Source organism: Rhineura floridana, chromosome 6 (genome assembly GCF_030035675.1).
Source record: "Rhineura floridana isolate rRhiFlo1 chromosome 6, rRhiFlo1.hap2, whole genome shotgun sequence".
NCBI classification, from domain to species: domain Eukaryota; kingdom Metazoa; phylum Chordata; class Lepidosauria; order Squamata; family Rhineuridae; genus Rhineura; species Rhineura floridana.
The window spans coordinates 8,140,959-8,158,310 of record NC_084485.1 but is presented as its reverse complement, the minus strand read 5'-3'; the positions used below and the strand labels follow the sequence as shown (position 1 = coordinate 8,158,310).

The window sequence follows — 17,352 nt, the reverse complement described above, 5'->3', positions numbered from 1 at the left end:
ACTGATGGTATAATTGATCCAGTATCATGAGGCTTTTCACCTCTTCCACTGACTGAGCTTTGGCACTACTCATCCACTTTCCAAATATATCCATCAACTTTGCTCCCAGTTCCACAAAAGACCTCCCTGTCTGTATCTGGCAGTTTCTGAAAAGCTTTCTAAAATAATCAGGCCCCAGTCTGAATCTTTTAAACACTGCTTCTTTGAATTCTGCATAGGTGACGGGGCTGTCTGAGGGGAAATATTGGTATACCTCAGCCAATTCCCCTTTAATCAGGTTTGATAAATACTGCATGTATTTATCTTCAGGTAGCCCCCACAACTGAGCTGCTTTTTCAAAGGTGCTGAGGTAAATTTGAGGATCTTGACCAGGCTCATAGACAGCAAAGTCCTTTGGAGTAATTTTATTTTTGCTCCATCTCTGTCTTTCCTTGTCTCCTCAGAGTGAAATTTCTCTCTATCAAATTTTAACTTTTCTACTTGTAATTCAGCATCCAATGCTCGTTGCTTCTCCCTCTCCTCAAACCCCAATCTCATTCTCTCAATTTCCAACTCCCTCTGTTTTTCCTTCTCTGCACCTTCCATCCTCAATCTCTCAGCTTCCATCTTCAATCTCTCAGCTTCCATCTCCCTCTGCTTGTCTTTTTCCTCAGCCTCTCTCAAGTACTCTATATAAGCGGGATTGCTTAAATATCCTTCTGGGGTCTCTTCCCTGACAGGTTGTTTTTGCTGGGCAGTTGCAAATCCTATAAGTGCTACCCTCAATTCATCTACCCCTTTACCCTCGTGAGGTAAATTGAATGTTATGCACTTCTCCACCAGCTCCTCTCTTTTCATTTTTATGTATTCAGCCATGGTGTTTGAGTTCACTCACTCTTTGCCACACACTCTTTGCCAGTCACTCTCACAAGAAATCTTGTTTTGTTATTTCTGTTTGCCACACAACTATTAGGGATTGTCTAGTATTCGTATCTCACTGCTACAGCCAACACCTGTGACGTAGTCTCCTTTGTCACTACGTGTCTTTGGGACTCTCTTTGGTTCGTATCTGGATTCTCTGTTGTTCGTATCCCACCGCTACTGACACCACATGTGATGCGTCCTTCCCTGGCTCTCCCTGTCAGGTTCCTACCTGCTCGTGGTTACTGCCTGTCTCTAGGCACCACCAGGGACTCCACCAGTCCGGACCGCACTCTCTTATGGTTTACCTATCCGCTCTAGCACAGATCTCAACAGATCCCCCTGCTAGGCAACCACCAGTAACGTCCCAATACTAGTATTCCCAGAGACTCTGAATACTGGTATTGTTATTCTCTTCACCGCTGCCACCATTTGTTACAGTTCCCCTTCAGCCTTGATCATTACCTTACCCTCCCTTCTGGTCTGTGAAACCCCAGCCAAGGATCAGGCCTTTGGTAAACCAAATTAAGTATTTATTACAGATAACAAAGCTAACAAGATTAACAAGATTTCTTCTTAAGGCACATAAGCATATGGTTTTACTCAATACTAATCCGAACTCCACCTCCCTCCTTCTTCACTCTCTCCTGGCAAACAACTCTCTCAAACCCCACCAAGCAATCCACTCTTTCTCTTCTCCCCCCTATTCCACTCTCACTCTTCCTTTTATACATTCAGCCATTTTAAACACTCAGCCAATCATCTCGCATTCTACTGCCCAGTCACTCCCCCTCTTTCACTCCACTTACCATGTATCTTCTAAAACAACAACACTTACCATATATACATTAATATAGGAACATCACAGCCACCAACTTCGGTGGCTTTAAAAGATTAGAGAAATTCATTGGGGATAAGGCTATCAATGGCTACTAGCCACGTCTGTGCTCTGTCTCCATAGTCGGGGGGCAGTTTGCTTCTGAGTACCAGCTGTTGGAAACTGCAGGAGGGGACAATGCTTTTGTGCCTAGGTCCTGCTTGTGGGCTTCCCACAATGGGCATCTGGTTGGCCACTGTGAGAACAGGATGCTGGACTAGATGGGCCACTGGCCTGATCCAGTAGGGCTCTTTTTCTCTTACGTTCTTATAATTTAAAACGCCAAGGGAAAAGTCATAACTCAGTAACAGAGGCCACACTTTGCATGCAAAAGGACCCTGACATCACCGGTTGAAAGGGTGAGGTAGCAGGGGATGGGAAGGACTCTCTGCTTTAGATCCTGGATGGTTGCTGCCAGTCAGAGTTGAAAATACTGGGATACATGAACCAATAACCTGAGTCAGCTCCATGTGTTCATCAGAACATAAGAAGAGCTCTGCTGACCAGGCCAAAGGCCCATCTAATCCAGCATCCTGTTCTCACAGCGGCCAACGAAATGCCTCTGGGATGCTCACAAGTGTAACCTGAGTACAACAGCATGCTCCCAAACTCCCTAGCGTAAGTCCACTGTGCTTTCCCAAATGTTTAGGGGCATGCCTTTTGTTTTTCACATTCAGGGACATTTCACACATTGCGCACAGACCTGAGTTTGCCGTGGAGTGTGCTTTTAATCGGGAGTGGAGCCAATCTTGGGCCGAGGATGCCTGCACACTGCCTGTGTTTGCAAGCATTTTATTATTTACTTATTTATTATATTTGCTAGTCGCTCTTCCCCCCCCAAATTGAAACTCAAAGCGACTTGCAACATTTATGCCTTTGTTCCGTTTCCCATTCCAGTGGTGCTGTTATGTGCCTTCAAGTCGATCATGACTTATGGTGACCCTATGAATCAATGACCTCCAAGAGCACCTGTCATGAACCACCCTGTTCAGATCTTGTAAGTTCAAGTCTGCGGCTTCCTTGATGGAATCAGTCCATCCAATTCCAGTGTTTAGCTGTATATTTAAACTCCATAGGTATAGTCACCCAAGACATGTAACATGTGAAGGGGGCCTGACTACAATAGACATGTGCATGAGGCGTGAATTGCTCAGGAACTCTGTTGTTGTGGTTGGCTTGGATCACTAAGTTTGTGCCTGGCAGGCTCTTTGTGTCGTTCATTCCCCTTGTTCTCCTGCTAGAAAGCAGAGTCTCTCTTGCAAAGATCTGCGGCATGTGGGTGCCCTTCCTCTCCCCATGGAGGTCTGGAAGAGCCTGAGTGATGCTTTTCGTTATTCAGAGCTTCCGTCTTCCCCTATTGGCTCTGGAGAGTTCTTGCTGAGGTGGGGCTCAGTGACAGCGGGAGGAGGAGGAGGAGGACGCGAGGCGGGAATAAAAAGAGGGGCAAGAGGAGACATCCCTTCCAAAGGGGGAGAATCGGAGCCACGAAGCAAAGGGAGAAGAGGTCGCACCATTCCAGAGGGTGAAATAAAGCCAAGCGCAGGAGGCGGCGCGCGTGTGGAGAGGGCGCAAGAGGGACGCGCAACTTTCCGAGACTGTCCAGGGAAGCCACCTGCGGCCAACTCCGCGAAGAAGAGCCGGGAATCCTCCCTGCAGGGTAAGCGCTTCACTCTTTCTCTGGGCCATTTGTCTCCTGCCTTGGTGTGGATTTATGCCTGTTCCTCCTCGTCCCCTGCCTTGCCCGCTTCTGTCATGACAGCAAGAAGACGCTCTTTCTCAGGCTTTGCTTTCGGTAATACACGCAGGGCTTTGATCCGGCACACACGCTTACTTGTAAGGCTTTTCCATGGGCTTGCTTCTGAGTAGAGGCGTATGAGACTGCACTGCGAAAAGTATGAACCGAGAAAGCAGAAACCGAGAAAGTGTATATAGACAGACAGATAGATGAGTGTCTACCCCATTCATCCTGATTTCTTAGCAACAGGTTTCTTACTCAAAGCTCCCGCTGCAGATATATATTTATGTCACTTCAAAGCTGCTATCAGTTGCAACTCGAGTTTATTAGCAAAGAAAATACCGCCGAAGGGCTAAGATCAACCTTGTTGTCATGTATTTCAGGCTACTGGAAAGGAGATAAAATTATCCATCCTGAGGAAGTTTTTTTTTTTAAAGGGTGTGGCTTTTCCTCATACCGTAAACACTCCTTTCCTGGATCACTTGATTATTACAATGTCTCCTTTTAAACTGTGGACACTTTTTGATTGGAGTTTTCTCTATTGCTGGGAGGAAATTTGTGGATATAGAGAGGAAATCTGTGGATACGCTGTAGGTCCTGTGTGCGTTGGTGTGCATTTCCTCACCAGTAGAAACAGTAAGCACAGTCCAGCCAGAATAAGCATTTAAAGTTCCATTGACCTCAGTGCGTCAGTAAGCATGTGCCTGAAATCAATAGGATTTTAAACAGTGTAGGTGCTGTGCATAGCTACTCAGAAGTAAGTCCACTGAGTGCAATAGAACATACTCTCAGGTAAGTTTCTTTAGCACTGCAGCTGAACAGCACAACCCTCATCATATCTATGCAGAAATAAGACCTCTAGAATTCAGTGGGGCTTACTTCCAGATAAGTGGGGTTAGAATTGCAGCCAGAAGTGCTTATGGGTGCAGTCCTGTGCCGACTTACAAGCCCCACTGAACTCAATGGGATTTACTCCCGAGTAGACACATCTAAGGCTGTGCCTTAACCTGTAACTCTGGATGGATTTGTAGTCCTGCTGGGGTATCATTTCCAAGTGCACAGAATTTGATAGGGCAGTCCAGAGGCTGATTATTAGAAGTGTATAAAAGAACAAGAATAATGTAATGAGAAAGGATTGTGTTGTGCACTCCACGAGGAAGTTCGCCTGCACAAGCCCCATTGAAATGGGCAGGAATTTTCCCCTTACTGTTGATCAGTCTTCAAGCTGGTGCCTTGCCGGCTGAGGCTGATGGGAGTTGTAGTCCAAAATGTCTGGAGGGCACCAGGTTGGTGAAGATTGCTGTGGATTCATCAGAAGGAGAGAGGGATGAAACAAAAGAAAAGGTGTTTTTTTGGGGGGGTGCTCTTTGAATCATTTGGGGGCACCTGTAAAATAATCCCTAGCAGAAGTGGCTTGTTGAAAAGGGCAGGTCATGCTAACAGCTGAGCGTTGCACTCACACTTATTACTGAGGCAAATAAAAGTGGGTGAATTCTAGGGGGCAAAAAATGTAAACCACTTTCTGCACCGATTGCAAAACTTTGCAGTACATTCACAAGACTGTTTCTACGATAACTATCATCTTGGGGCAGAATCCATTGGGACATTCTTCTGCACAAGGCTTATACAGGAGAACTTCCCAGTGATTGATGCCTTCTATGTTTGTGACACCTTCCATCAGACGGCATTTGGAAATCCCTAAAGAACAAAGCTATCCACATCCCCCTGCCCCCACCTAAAGCAATGGTATTCCCAGCAGATTCATTTCTCATTTTTCATTTTTGTCAGTAGTTATATATTCACTGCTGTATCTGTAGCTAGACAGACACACACACACACACACACACACGGACAGCAATTATCACAAAATGAACCTTACTAATGACTTCAGCATATTGGAGACAGAGTTGGCAAGTGGGATTTCAGTCTGAAAAAAACTCCTTTTGCACAGGCAGGCAATTTATGATATTTACTCAAGTTTCATCTTCCCGGAATAGTTGATTTTTTAAAAAAGGATTAGACAAATTCATGGAGGGCAAATCTTTCAAGTTAGCTAAGTGGAACTTCCATATCCAAGAGCGGTGTACCTCTGATTAAGGCTGCAAAGACACTCCTGTTTCCTCTGTATTCATTGTGCTCCCATTATGCTTTGGGAACTGGTGTATACATGACATAAGCTACAATCAATATTGGTCCTGTTTTTTCTTCTGAAATACTGTGTCTTGATGCATTTCCCCCCAAACCATTTTCAATTGAGAAAAAGAACAAATTAGCTGCATTTTAAGTTGGTCATGTGTACACACCTCAGTAGATGGTGCAGGCCCAGCAATGGTGGCAGATCTTCTGGAAGCATCTGGCTGGGCTAGATGAGTCCTTGGTCTAATCCAGCAGGCTCTTTTTGTGTACAAGATGCGGTGTGTTGTACTCATATTTCCATACAGAGAAGTAACTTAAATTCTGTTGCAGCTCTTTCTGAATAGCAGAAACAGTATAGTCTTTGCAACTTCGGATCTGTTTTCTTGCACCATAAAAAACCAAGCACCTGGTCACAGCACATAAAATAATAACATAAAATAACACGTGGCAAATAAGGATCACCTGCAGGAAATGGGACAAGGAAACGCTAATAAATTAGAGGAGTGAAGTATCTTCCCCTTCCAATTTTGAAAATGGAAATGGACTGCCTTCAAGTCAATCCCGACTTATGGCTACCCTATGAATAGGGTTTTCATGGTAAGCGGCATTCAGAGGGGGTTTGTGTGGTGTAGTGGTTAAGGTGTTGGAGTACGACCTGGGAGACTAGGGTTTGAATCCCCACACAGTCATGAAGCTCGCTGGGTGACCTTGGGCCAGTCACTGCCTCTCAGCCTCATGAAAACCCTATTCATAGGGTTGCCGTAAGTCGGATTTATTTGTGGAGAGGTTAGATGACCATTGCATCAAAGGAAGCATTATCCCGCACTTTTCACCGCATTTCCCTGTCACTTTGCTTATAGCAAGAGGTCTGACTCTTTGGGGGAAACCAGCTTGTTGGGCAAGCACTCCAAATGAATTTTCATTATGTAACCTGAACTTAGCTGTATGTGTTTGAATCCCACCCTAAAATAGCGACAGCCTGGCAGCCCTGAAAGACCGAGAGTTTATATAGGAGCTGGAGGCTCCACCCTTTCCTGGGTCTCAGCCAGGCCCCACTCTAGGGAGGTGCTTACACGTGCTTTCCTCTCCTCCAGAGTAGCCTCATGTGCAGCTAGCCGAAGACTCTGCCAGTCCTCTTGAAGCTTCTCATTGGCTCTCTGTCTCCTTTGCTTCTGCAACCCTGGGGGTGATTGGGGGTGGGTGGGGTCCAAGAACCTGCCAGGAACCCAGGGCATCCTGTTCCACCTCCAAGGAGACCCCAGATTTCATGTCTGGGCAAGGCAGAGCTCTGACAAGATAGCAGCCTAAGAAAAGCCCTTCTGAATCAGGCAGAAAAGAAAAGAAAAAAGCATCTAGTCCAGCAACTGGCTTTCATCAGTGGCCAAGGAATTATCCCTGTGAAGAAGCGTCTGTGGGACATTAAGGCAACAGCCTGTCTTCACTATTTGGCCCTTAGTAATTGGCATTTAGTGGTACACTGCAACTACACCTGGAGGCTTCTGTAAGCTATTAGGCTAATTGGGATTAGCCACTGATTGCTCTTTTCCATCATGAATTTGTCAAATCTGCTTTTAAAGCCATCTATGCTCATGATGATCACTAGCACCCTGTGGCAGTGAATTCCATACATTGATTATGCATTGTATGAAAAAAGACTCCCCCCCCATTTTTCTGACCTGAATCTATCGCCAGCCAATTAGGTAACTACACCCTAGTACTACGACAGAGAGAAAAACTATCTCCAGTTTCTGCAAGCCAAATGATATCTTATACCTCTCCATCTGCACCTGGGAGTAAAGCGCTACAACGGGGCTTACTTCTGAGTAAACATGCTTAGGTGTGCATTGTCAGTGATTTATTTAAAACACACACATAGAAAGATCCCAATGCTTTAGCCCAGGAATAGTCACTGTGGAGCTTTCCAGATGCTTGGGACTACAATTCCCATCAGCTGCAGCCAGCATGCCCAACTGTCCACTGTGGCGGGATTTGTAGTCTAAGTAACATCTGGAGGGTACTACCCTTGTTTTAGCCTTTCATAGCATTGAAGGTGCTCTAACATTCTTTAAGCCCAATCCAAGGGAGAGAAGGGGGCATTTGCCTGTTTTTGGCTGGGCACACACGGCTGCTTACAGTAGATTCAATGCATCTCATGTGTGCATGTTTTCCATGTTGTCCATACAATGTTGTCCTCATACAAGTCACTGCCCCCACACTTTCCCTCCATTTCATTAAGATCCGTCTGATCCGGAGATAATGCAATAACGAAAAAATAAATCCAACATAAAATTTCATGTTACCCAGTTGTGGATGTTCTGAAGCACATTGTACGGGCATTCCTTTCTTTTCTTCATGCATGGTAATGTTTTGCTGGGTGCCATCTATCACCACACTCCCTACTTCTGTTGATAATGTGCCATAGCTCAGTGGCAGAGCATCTGCACTGCATGCAGAAGGTCCCAAGTTCAATCACTAACATCTCCAGGTAGGGCTGGGAGAGACTCCTGCCTGAAATTTTGGAGAGCCACTGCCGGCCAGTGTAGACAATATTGAGCTACAATGGACCAATGGTCTGACTCAGTATAAGGCAGCTTTCTATGTCCCTAAATGCTCTTTGGTGGGTTGTTGATGTGGCCAGGTGCAACACATGTGCGAAAACACACACTTTTTAAAAAAATTAAGCCACCATTTTGTGCAAATCTGCTCTATCGCAAAACTTGTATCTGTAAAGTAATTAAAATTGGCTGCACACACAGGGAAAAAAACCCCCTCCACAATGGGCCTCAGGTTTCTGGAACGCAGGGAGGGTGGGGAATTACTCATTGAGGGGAGGGGACAACCACACACAATGCAAATCCATCCCATCAAGCTCCTGCCACTGCTGTGGACAGGAAACATTGAGATAGATTTAAATTGCATGCAGGTGCACACATGTGGAGAAAAGTGTACAGAAACACACACACAAAAATTGGGTCTGTGCAACCCATGTGTACATTAATGCTCTAGTGTGTACACAACCTCAGTAGAGACTGGTAGCTCCAATGTCAGTGGGGCAGTGAATCAGCTTTTTGAAAGTTCGGACTAAAACCTGGAGTGGATTTACTGCCCCACTGATATCGGAGCCACCACTCTCCACTGCACAGCCTTTACATCGCATATGCCTCTGTGTAGATCTGCATGAGGTTTCCATCAGCACTGACTCCGCATAGCTGCTTGGCACAGTAAGGCAGAGGTAGGGAGCCTGTGGCCCTCCAGATCCCATCCACCACAGACAGCATGGCCAATGGTCAGGGATGAGGGGAATTGTAGTTAGCAATATCTGGAGGGCCACAGGTTCCCTGCACCAAGAGGATCCTGGAGTTACCAAATGCACACCATCTCTGTATATAATAATAATAATAATAATAATAATAATAATAATAATAATAATAATAATAATAATAATAATAATAATAATAATAATAAATTTTTATTTCTGAGTCGCCTATCTGGCCGAATTAACGGCCACTCTAGGCGACGTACATTAATACACTAAGATACAATATAAAATAGATAAGACCATCAATCATCTAACCCACTCTTCCAGTTAATAACACGTTAACAACTAACCCATCCCAGAAATCCCATAGGCCTGCCTGAATAGCCAGGTCTTCAAGGCTCGGCGGAAACCAATTAAGGAGGGGGCATGACGAAGATCAAACGGGAGGGAATTCCAGAGGGTGGGGGCCACAATTGAAAATGCCCTCTGTCTGGTCCGTACCAACCCTGCTGTTTTAGTTGGTGGAACCGAGAGGAGGTCCTGTGTGGCTGATCTCGTCAGGCGGCATAATTGGTGATGCTGGAGGCGCTCCTTCAGATAAACTGGGCCGAAACCGTATAGGGCTTTATAGGTCAACACCAACACCTTGAATTGGGCCCGGTAAACAATTGGCAACCAGTGTAGATCTACTAACACCGGAGTGATGTGATCACGACGACGGCTGTTCTTAATCAGCCGTGCCGCCGCATTTTGTACCAGTTGTAATTTCCGGACCGTTTTCAAGGGTAGCCCCACGTAGAGCGCATTACAGTAGTCTAAGCGAGAGGAGACCAGGGCATGTATCACCCATGGGAGCAGATGAACAGGAAGGTAGGGTTGCAGCCTTCGTATCAGATGTAATTGGTACCAAGCCGCCCGGCTCACTGCCGAAATCTGAGCCTCCATGGACAGCTGGGAGTCTAAAATGACCCCAAGGCTGCGGACCTGGTCTTTCAAGGGTATATATCTCCTAATCTTCTCTTGTCTCCCACGAGCAACACCTCGGTCTTATCGGGGTTCAGCTTCAGCCTATTCCTTCCCATCCATCCACTTACGGATTCCAGGCACTTGGACATGGTATCCACAGCCAACTCTGGTGAGGACTTAAATGAGAGATAGTGGCACTGCAGCCCAAATCTCCTGATGATGGTCCCCAGCGGCTTTACATAGATGTTGAATAGCATGGGGGAGAGAATAGAACCCTGTGGCACTCCACAAGTGAGAGGCCAAGGGTCTGAAAACTCATCCCCCAACGCCAATCGCTGATGCCTGTCTGAGAGATAGGAGCGGAGCCACCGTAAAACAGTGCCCCCTATACCTAATCCCTCCAGGCGATCTAAGAGGATACCGTGGTCAACGGTATCAAAAGCCGCTGAAAGGTCCAGGAGGACAAGGAGGGTATATTCTCCCCTATCCAACGCCCTCCTCATATCATCCACCAGGGCGACCAAGGCTGTTTCAGTTCCATGTCCAGTCCTGAAGCCCGATTGGAATGGATCTAAATAATCTGCTTTATCCAAGTGTGTCTGTAACTGTTTGGCCACCACTCGCTCAATCACCTTGCCCAAGAATGGTAAATTGGAGACTGGGCGGAAATTGTTCAACTCTTGGGGGTCCAAGGAGGGCTTTTTCAAGATGGGTTTTATTACCGCCTCCTTGAGGGCTAGTGGCATTGCACCCTCCTCTAAGGATGCATTTACCACTGCCTTTATCCCTTCGCTCAGTCTTTCTTTGCAGCTCATAATGAGCCACGAGGGGCAAGGGTCTAACAAGCAGGTGGTTGGCTTCACAGTAGAGAGCACCTTGTCCACTTCCTCAGAGGGAAGAGGCTGAAACTGATCCCACATGATCGGAATGCAACTGGTCAACTCTGGCTCACTTCCTGTGTCCACGACGTACGGAATCATGCTCTTCAGACGTTCGATTTTATCAGCAAAGTGTATAGCAAACATGTCACAGGAGGCTTTAGAGTGCTCCATGGGTTCCTGAGCAACTGGACCGACCAGGCTTCGGACCACTTGCAACAACCTCCTGGCACAACACTCTGCGGACGCAATAGAGGCAGCAAAGAATTCCCTCTTTGTTGCCCTTGTTGCCACTTGGTAGGCAGCTATTGCTGCTCTAACCAGTGTCCGATCGTTTTCAGAGCACGATTTCCGCCATCGGCGCTCTAGTCGTCTCACCTCCAGTCTCAGACCCTGCAGCCATGGTGTGTACCAGGGTGCTATCTGAGCTCTATTCAGGGGGAGAGGGCGTTTCGGAGCCACCTGGTCTACTGCCCTAGTGATCTCCCTATTCCACTCCATCACCAAGGTTTCGACCGGGCGTCCTTCAGCCGGCTCCAAATCTCCCAGCGCATTCAGGAATCCTCTAGGATCCATCAGGCGTCTGGGGCGGACCATCCTAATAGGTCCTTTTCCCCTGCGGAGGGTGTGTGGCATTGAGAGGCCTATATTCACCAGATAGTGATCTGACCATGACACGGGTTTAGAAGAATTAGCCCCCATTTTCAGAACACTTCCCTCCCCTCCCGAGACAAACACAAGGTCAAGAGCATGACTGGCTACATGGGTGGGCCCTGTATTACTAAGGTGCAGTTCCCAGGAAGTCATGGTTTCCATGAAATCCAGAGGAGCTCCAATGAGGACGGCCTCGGCATGCACGTTGAAGTCCCCCAAAACCAATAGGTTGGGGGAAAGCAACCGGACACCCGAGACCACCTCGAGCACCTCGGCCAGGGAATCTGCCGTGCAGCGGGGTGGGCAGTACACAAGTAGAATCCCCAAACTACCCTTTGGGCCCAACCTCCAGTACATGCAGTCAACAAACTTGGTCTCATGGAGAGGGGGTCTAGCGAAGACCAAGGACTCTCGATAGATGACTGCCACTCCCCCTCCCCTCCTACCAACCCTTGGCTGCTGTGCGCATTGGAAACCAGCTGGACACATGGCCCCAAGTATAGGAGCTGAGGCTTCGTCCAGCCAGGTCTCCGTAATACATACCAGGTCTGCGTTCTTATCCAGGATCATATCGTGGATGATCGTTTTTTGTGCCACAGACCTGGCATTACATAACAGCAGTCGAAGGTCGGATGGAGTCCTGCCTCCCCCAGTTATCTTCCGGTTATGGGCAGGCCCAGAACAGGGGATGGATATTATACATCTATCCTTTGTTCCCCCAAACCGGCGTGACCTGCCACCAGCACCTCACCAGGATCTGCCGCCCAGCCGTTTAATATCATGGCTCCCCACCCTCCCCACGGCATCCCCCTCCGGTCTACACATGCCCCCCTCCTTGTCCGCTACGCAGGCAGGCCCCCACCCCTAAAAATATGGTTTTTCATGGGGCTGACTGGGTCCTGCTGCCCCCCCATCTTGTTTATGTACATCGCTTAGAAATACAAATGATTAAACAGTATATAAAAGAAAGAAAGAAAGAAAGTCCAGTTAGGCTTAAAACCGTGAATTGGCAACATGCATACACAGATCCTGTTTTTTGGTGTGGGCATGCATGTTTGCAGTTATGTGCAAAAGTTCCTTTGATCTGTTACATGAGGTTTTATAAAAAGCCATTATCTTCTCTGAGTGTAGTACATTTAATTGCACCGTGTGGGTCTGTTTATGTACCATTCTTTGTGCATCTGAACCGGCCCTTGGCAAATTCTTAGAGGACGCTTCTGCGCTCTGCAGCCAGGCAGCAGCAAAATGAGGAATTTAATTCACTGCCGTCCTGCTTTAATAAGAGAGTTTAAATCATCCCGAGAGAAATCGATAGAAGCAAGCTGATTCAGAGGAATGGCAGGGATGATATAAGAACCTATCTGATTCCACATCCCTCACTGCTGGCCATCTATTTGTGGGCTGGCAAATCCATGGAACGCTCTGCGACAAAAGTGACCAATTGGAAATTTGTTTGTTTATGTATGTGAAGGCATCTTAACACCCTTCCCCCTTAGCCAACAAGGCTTCTAGGTGCTTACCGGCCCTCAGGCTTAGGTTATGTGCACGCCATACCTTTAAATCACATTGAAAGCACAATATTTTCCCCAAAGAATCCTGTGAACTGTAGTTTCCCCTTGCAGGCATTGGAGACTAATGGCTCCAATATCAGTGAGGCAGTGAATCCTCTCCAGGTGTACATCCAAGGAGCTCCTAGAAATTTTTGACTAAAGCCTGGGGTGGATTCATTGCCCCACTGACATCGGAGCCACCAATCTCTGCTGTTCCCAGCACCCATAACAAACGACAGTTCCCAGGATTCTTTTTTTGGGTGAGGGATGTCCTTTGAAGGTACTTTAAAGGTATGGTGTGTACACAGCCTTACAATCTAAAGGATATGACACAAAACGAAAAGGTGCGGGAGAAGGAAGGCGGGAGTGAAGGAAGTTGAGGCACCAATCCTTAAACTTGTAATTTTTGTAGTACCAACAAGAATGGAACAGCTTAGATAGCCTGAAGGAGTGGCTGCCACTAAGTTGAGAGAGCCCAGAGGCAGCTGGTCTCTCAGCAGAGCTGTTGGGAGTGGCCCTTTCAGGAGTGTAGTTGTCTGGAGTTGCAGAGGGTCATAGACCCATTATTTTTTGGGGAGCAGGGTCCCAGCCAGGTCCCTACGTAGGAGCTAATCAGCATGAAAAGGAAGCGTGTTAGCCGCTAAGACAAGCCCTTTCCCTTTCATGCTGGTTGGAGCCAATCAGAGTGACAGGAGGGGAGTCAGCCATCGAGAAGATTCTTCTCAGTAGTTAACACACTGCCTCCCTTTTCATGCTGATTGTCTCCTAGGGATGTCTGTTGTAGCGGAGTGTGAACTTGCAAGATGACAGGGTGAGCAAGGGAGATGAGGGAAAGGGGGAAAGGGGGCATGGTGTGGCTATCATGAAGGGACCTTGCACTTCTGAATTTGCCACTACATCACTGCTCTCTTACAACAGCAGCCCGATGGAGCAGCTGCCACCTAGGGGTGGAAGGATATGTCCATTTCTGTACTCTCAAGTTTCTCAGTTTTTTCAGTCTTAAATTGGGTTCTCCACATTTCTGCAGCCCTTTGTATTTTCTTTTTGGTAAAATGATTTTTTATTGAGATTTTCAGTACATAAAACAACAAAAGCAATGGCATCTATACAACAAATCCTGTCGCTCTGTACAAAGAAGCTGTGGATTTCCTGCTGTGAGCAGGGGGTTGGACTCGATGGCCTACAAGGCCCCTTCCAACTCTATGATTCTACTTTCAAAGCCAAACGAGTTGCATGGAAACAAAGGGAAAATCAGTGCAGGAGAATCCAAAAAGCAAAGGACCCATCCCTCCCAAAGGAAAGAGATGAGGAAGGTGGCCTTGCGCCTGCCACTTCTTCAACAGCACAACATATAAAGGGGCAGCAGATCAAATTTATCAGTAGATATTTCCCCCCACACTTTCCTTCATTTTTGAGTTAGTTTTCATCAAGGGTGATTTGCCAGAATCTAGTGAACCAATTTTGAAGTGACAGGTGTTCTGCCATGAGTGATTTTTTCTTTAAAAAAAAATCGTCATGAAAATCCTTCAGCAGAATTTATGATTAATTTCTCCTAATAAACACATTTTTTGCCTGCAGGTGTGACTAATGTACACAATTTTGCAAGTGCTTTCTCGTTGTATAATGCATTTTGTATGATACTTTCACTAACAGAGTCATTTTAAAGAACACTTTCCTCTAATGTATGCATTTTATAGTCATTGTTTGCTTGGAGAACTGCATTGCGGAATCTGGATAAGTACGAATTTCAGAGGATGGCTATGTGCCGGTTCTTATGTTGTTTTGGGAAGTGAAAATTTGATAGATATGGCTTCAAATGCAAATGCAAATTGCATCGAATTTCTGCCCCATCCCTAGCTGCCGCTAGGTGACAGTTGGGGGAAAAAGCCAAGGCAGAGGTGGAATAGCCCTCTTTCCCTCCTCTTTGCTCTGCTCTGCTGTCCAGAGGAAACCTTTTGCTTGGAAAACCTTGGATTCTGCATGTTTGGAGTGCATCCTTCAGAGCGGAACTTGCTGCCTCTGGATCTCAGCAGGGCAAATCCAGCGTAGGATTATTCAAAACATTTCAGGGCCCGAGATGGAAAATTCCAAATGGCAGCTTTCCCCTCCTGTAAATTAACATGGAGAATAATTTGAGTGGGAAGTTCCCCTGTGCAAACCTCATTGAAATGAACAAAAGCATGTCCTAGGAGGAGGTGTAAGGAGATAAGGACTCCCACGTCCTGCTTGACTTCTGGTCTTTACCTGGAAAGATACTGGTGTGTTCTGAATAACAACAACAAATTACCTGCTCTTCACTCTAAGGTCCCAGGGCAGGTTGCAACAATTTAAATAAAATGCAAACGGACTGCCTTCAAGTAGATTCCGACTTACAGCGACCCTATGAGGCTGAGAGGCAGTGACTGGCCCAAGGTCACCCAGTGAGCTTTATGGCTATGTGGGGATTTGAACCCTGGTCTCCCAGGTTGTAATCCAACACCTAATGCATCATTAAAAGCAACTAAAAACAACTTAAAATCACAAACATCAGTGTCAGAGGTGGGTCTGAATGACAGCTGTTTTTAAAAGAAATATTCAAAGGGAGAACATCTACACTTCTCTGTCCTGTCCACACCTGGTGCAACTTGAAATTTGTTTGCAGCCAGCTTGGTTTATTTCATTTTGTTTATTTAAAAGATTTCTGAAGCACCCTTCATCAAACGATTTGAGAGTGGTCTAAAAAAGTGTGAGTAACCCTCACTCAACACAATTTAATACTAACAAATGCATCTAACAAAAAACAGCCAGGAAAAATTAAAAAACCCCAAAGCTTAAAAGGGCAATTCCAAACTCCCCCATCTACAATCTACTCAAGCCACTTAAACTGTAGGGTTAGCTGAGGGCTTGTTTATATGGGACCCCAGATCCACATCAAAAATGCTGCTTTTCCCATCGCGATTGATTTTGACAGTTCACATACTTCCGCCCTTGCTACAAATAAATTGGCTGTTTTTCTTTGTAGCATTCACACACGTGTGCATTTATTGCTATCAGCATTTCCATGTTGCTGCGCCTGCACATTAGCATGTTAACTGCGGAGGCGGGGAAGGGGCAGTGTTTCCTTAAATGAAGGAATAGGCGCTTGAAAGAAATCGCTCCCACCCGTGGCTGTTAGGCTGTCCCTGCGTGAGATTGGTGTGCCTTTGGCACCCCGGGACAAGCCTCAGCATGAGTTCTGGGAAACATAAAAAAAACCCCAAACAATTATCTTTAGAGAGACATTAAAAGCAACTACTAAAGGAAGCATTGGCTGTTTAATATTATCACTCTCCGTGAGTGGAGCAGATGCTGGGATGAGACGCCAAGGCAGCTCCTCTTTCCCCTGCGCTTTTGAGTGCTTATAAATTACCCCAGCGACGCCTTCGCCAGCTTCCTCTCGATGTGGCTGCAAAAAGGGCGCATGCATCAGCCCGAAGGGGGGGAGAGATCCAGCTTGGGGAGGGAGTGGAGGGATGCTACGAGGCAGAAGAGGTCCTCCACACATACACTTTCTCACACGCTCTCTCGCACTCACACATGGTAGATGTAAACAACAGTGCCAAAACCACAGCTCCAAGGAAGGAATTTTACGAGCTCCAGCCCTGCTACCATCAATGAAGGGGTGGGGAATGTGATTTTGTTTAAAGGAGCGGGGGAGAAAATGCATTGGGGGGGGAAGCGGGAGTAAACGGGAGAAAGGAAGGTGAGAGCAACCGGAAGTTGCTTCGTCAACCGCAGAAGTAAAATGACGCCCAGAGACAGTTAAAGGGGCAGAGAAAAGGGAGGATCTAATGGTGAAGAAACTGGGCAGCCAGAAAAGGCGCTTAAAAGGTAATACACGGTAGAAGCAGGTGCGGATTTTAAAAGCAAATGCTGATTTTTGTCACATCCATTTAATCTGGAGTTAAAGGCAAAAGCAGTAGAATGCACGTGCGTTGGGTAAAACGTCAAGTAAACGGTCCAAATTAAAAGGATCTGCAAAAAGGATCAGATGCAGATTTTTCTCGCATGTAAACAGGCCCTGAGTCGCCTCTGAATAACACGAGTGAGAAGCCTTTTTCAGCCTGAGGGTTACATTCCATCACAGACAATGTTCAGGGATTGCATGTCAATGGTGGGTGGGGCCACAAGGAAAAGTGGGTGGAGTTGGACAGACTCACTCCATCCATCCACTCCCGGCCCGGCCACCTCTCCATCTTCCATTTGGGCAAGCAAGGGGCATTCTCATACTCTAGGCAGCCAGACAAAAGCACTTGAGAAGCATCCAGAGCAGGGCAGGTGAGGAGTGTGGCCTGAAGAGAAGAGGCGTGGCTTGGGGAGAGTCCTGAGGGCCAGACAGAGAGATCTGGAGGGCTGTATTGAGCCCCCGAGCCTGAGGT

The 17,352-nt window shown here is 46.7% G+C and overlaps 1 protein-coding gene across 1 annotated transcript in view; it reads left to right on the top strand.

Annotated features, from left to right (window-relative positions):
• The first annotated feature begins 3,256 nt into the window (after positions 1–3,256).
• Positions 3,257–17,352, top strand: part of PDYN (prodynorphin) — a 38,614-nt gene continuing 24,518 nt past the window's right edge. Inside the window, exon 1 of the mRNA XM_061630220.1 lies at positions 3,257–3,434. The gene's annotated coding sequence lies outside the window, so the exon portion shown is untranslated. The remainder of the gene's footprint in view (positions 3,435–17,352) is intronic.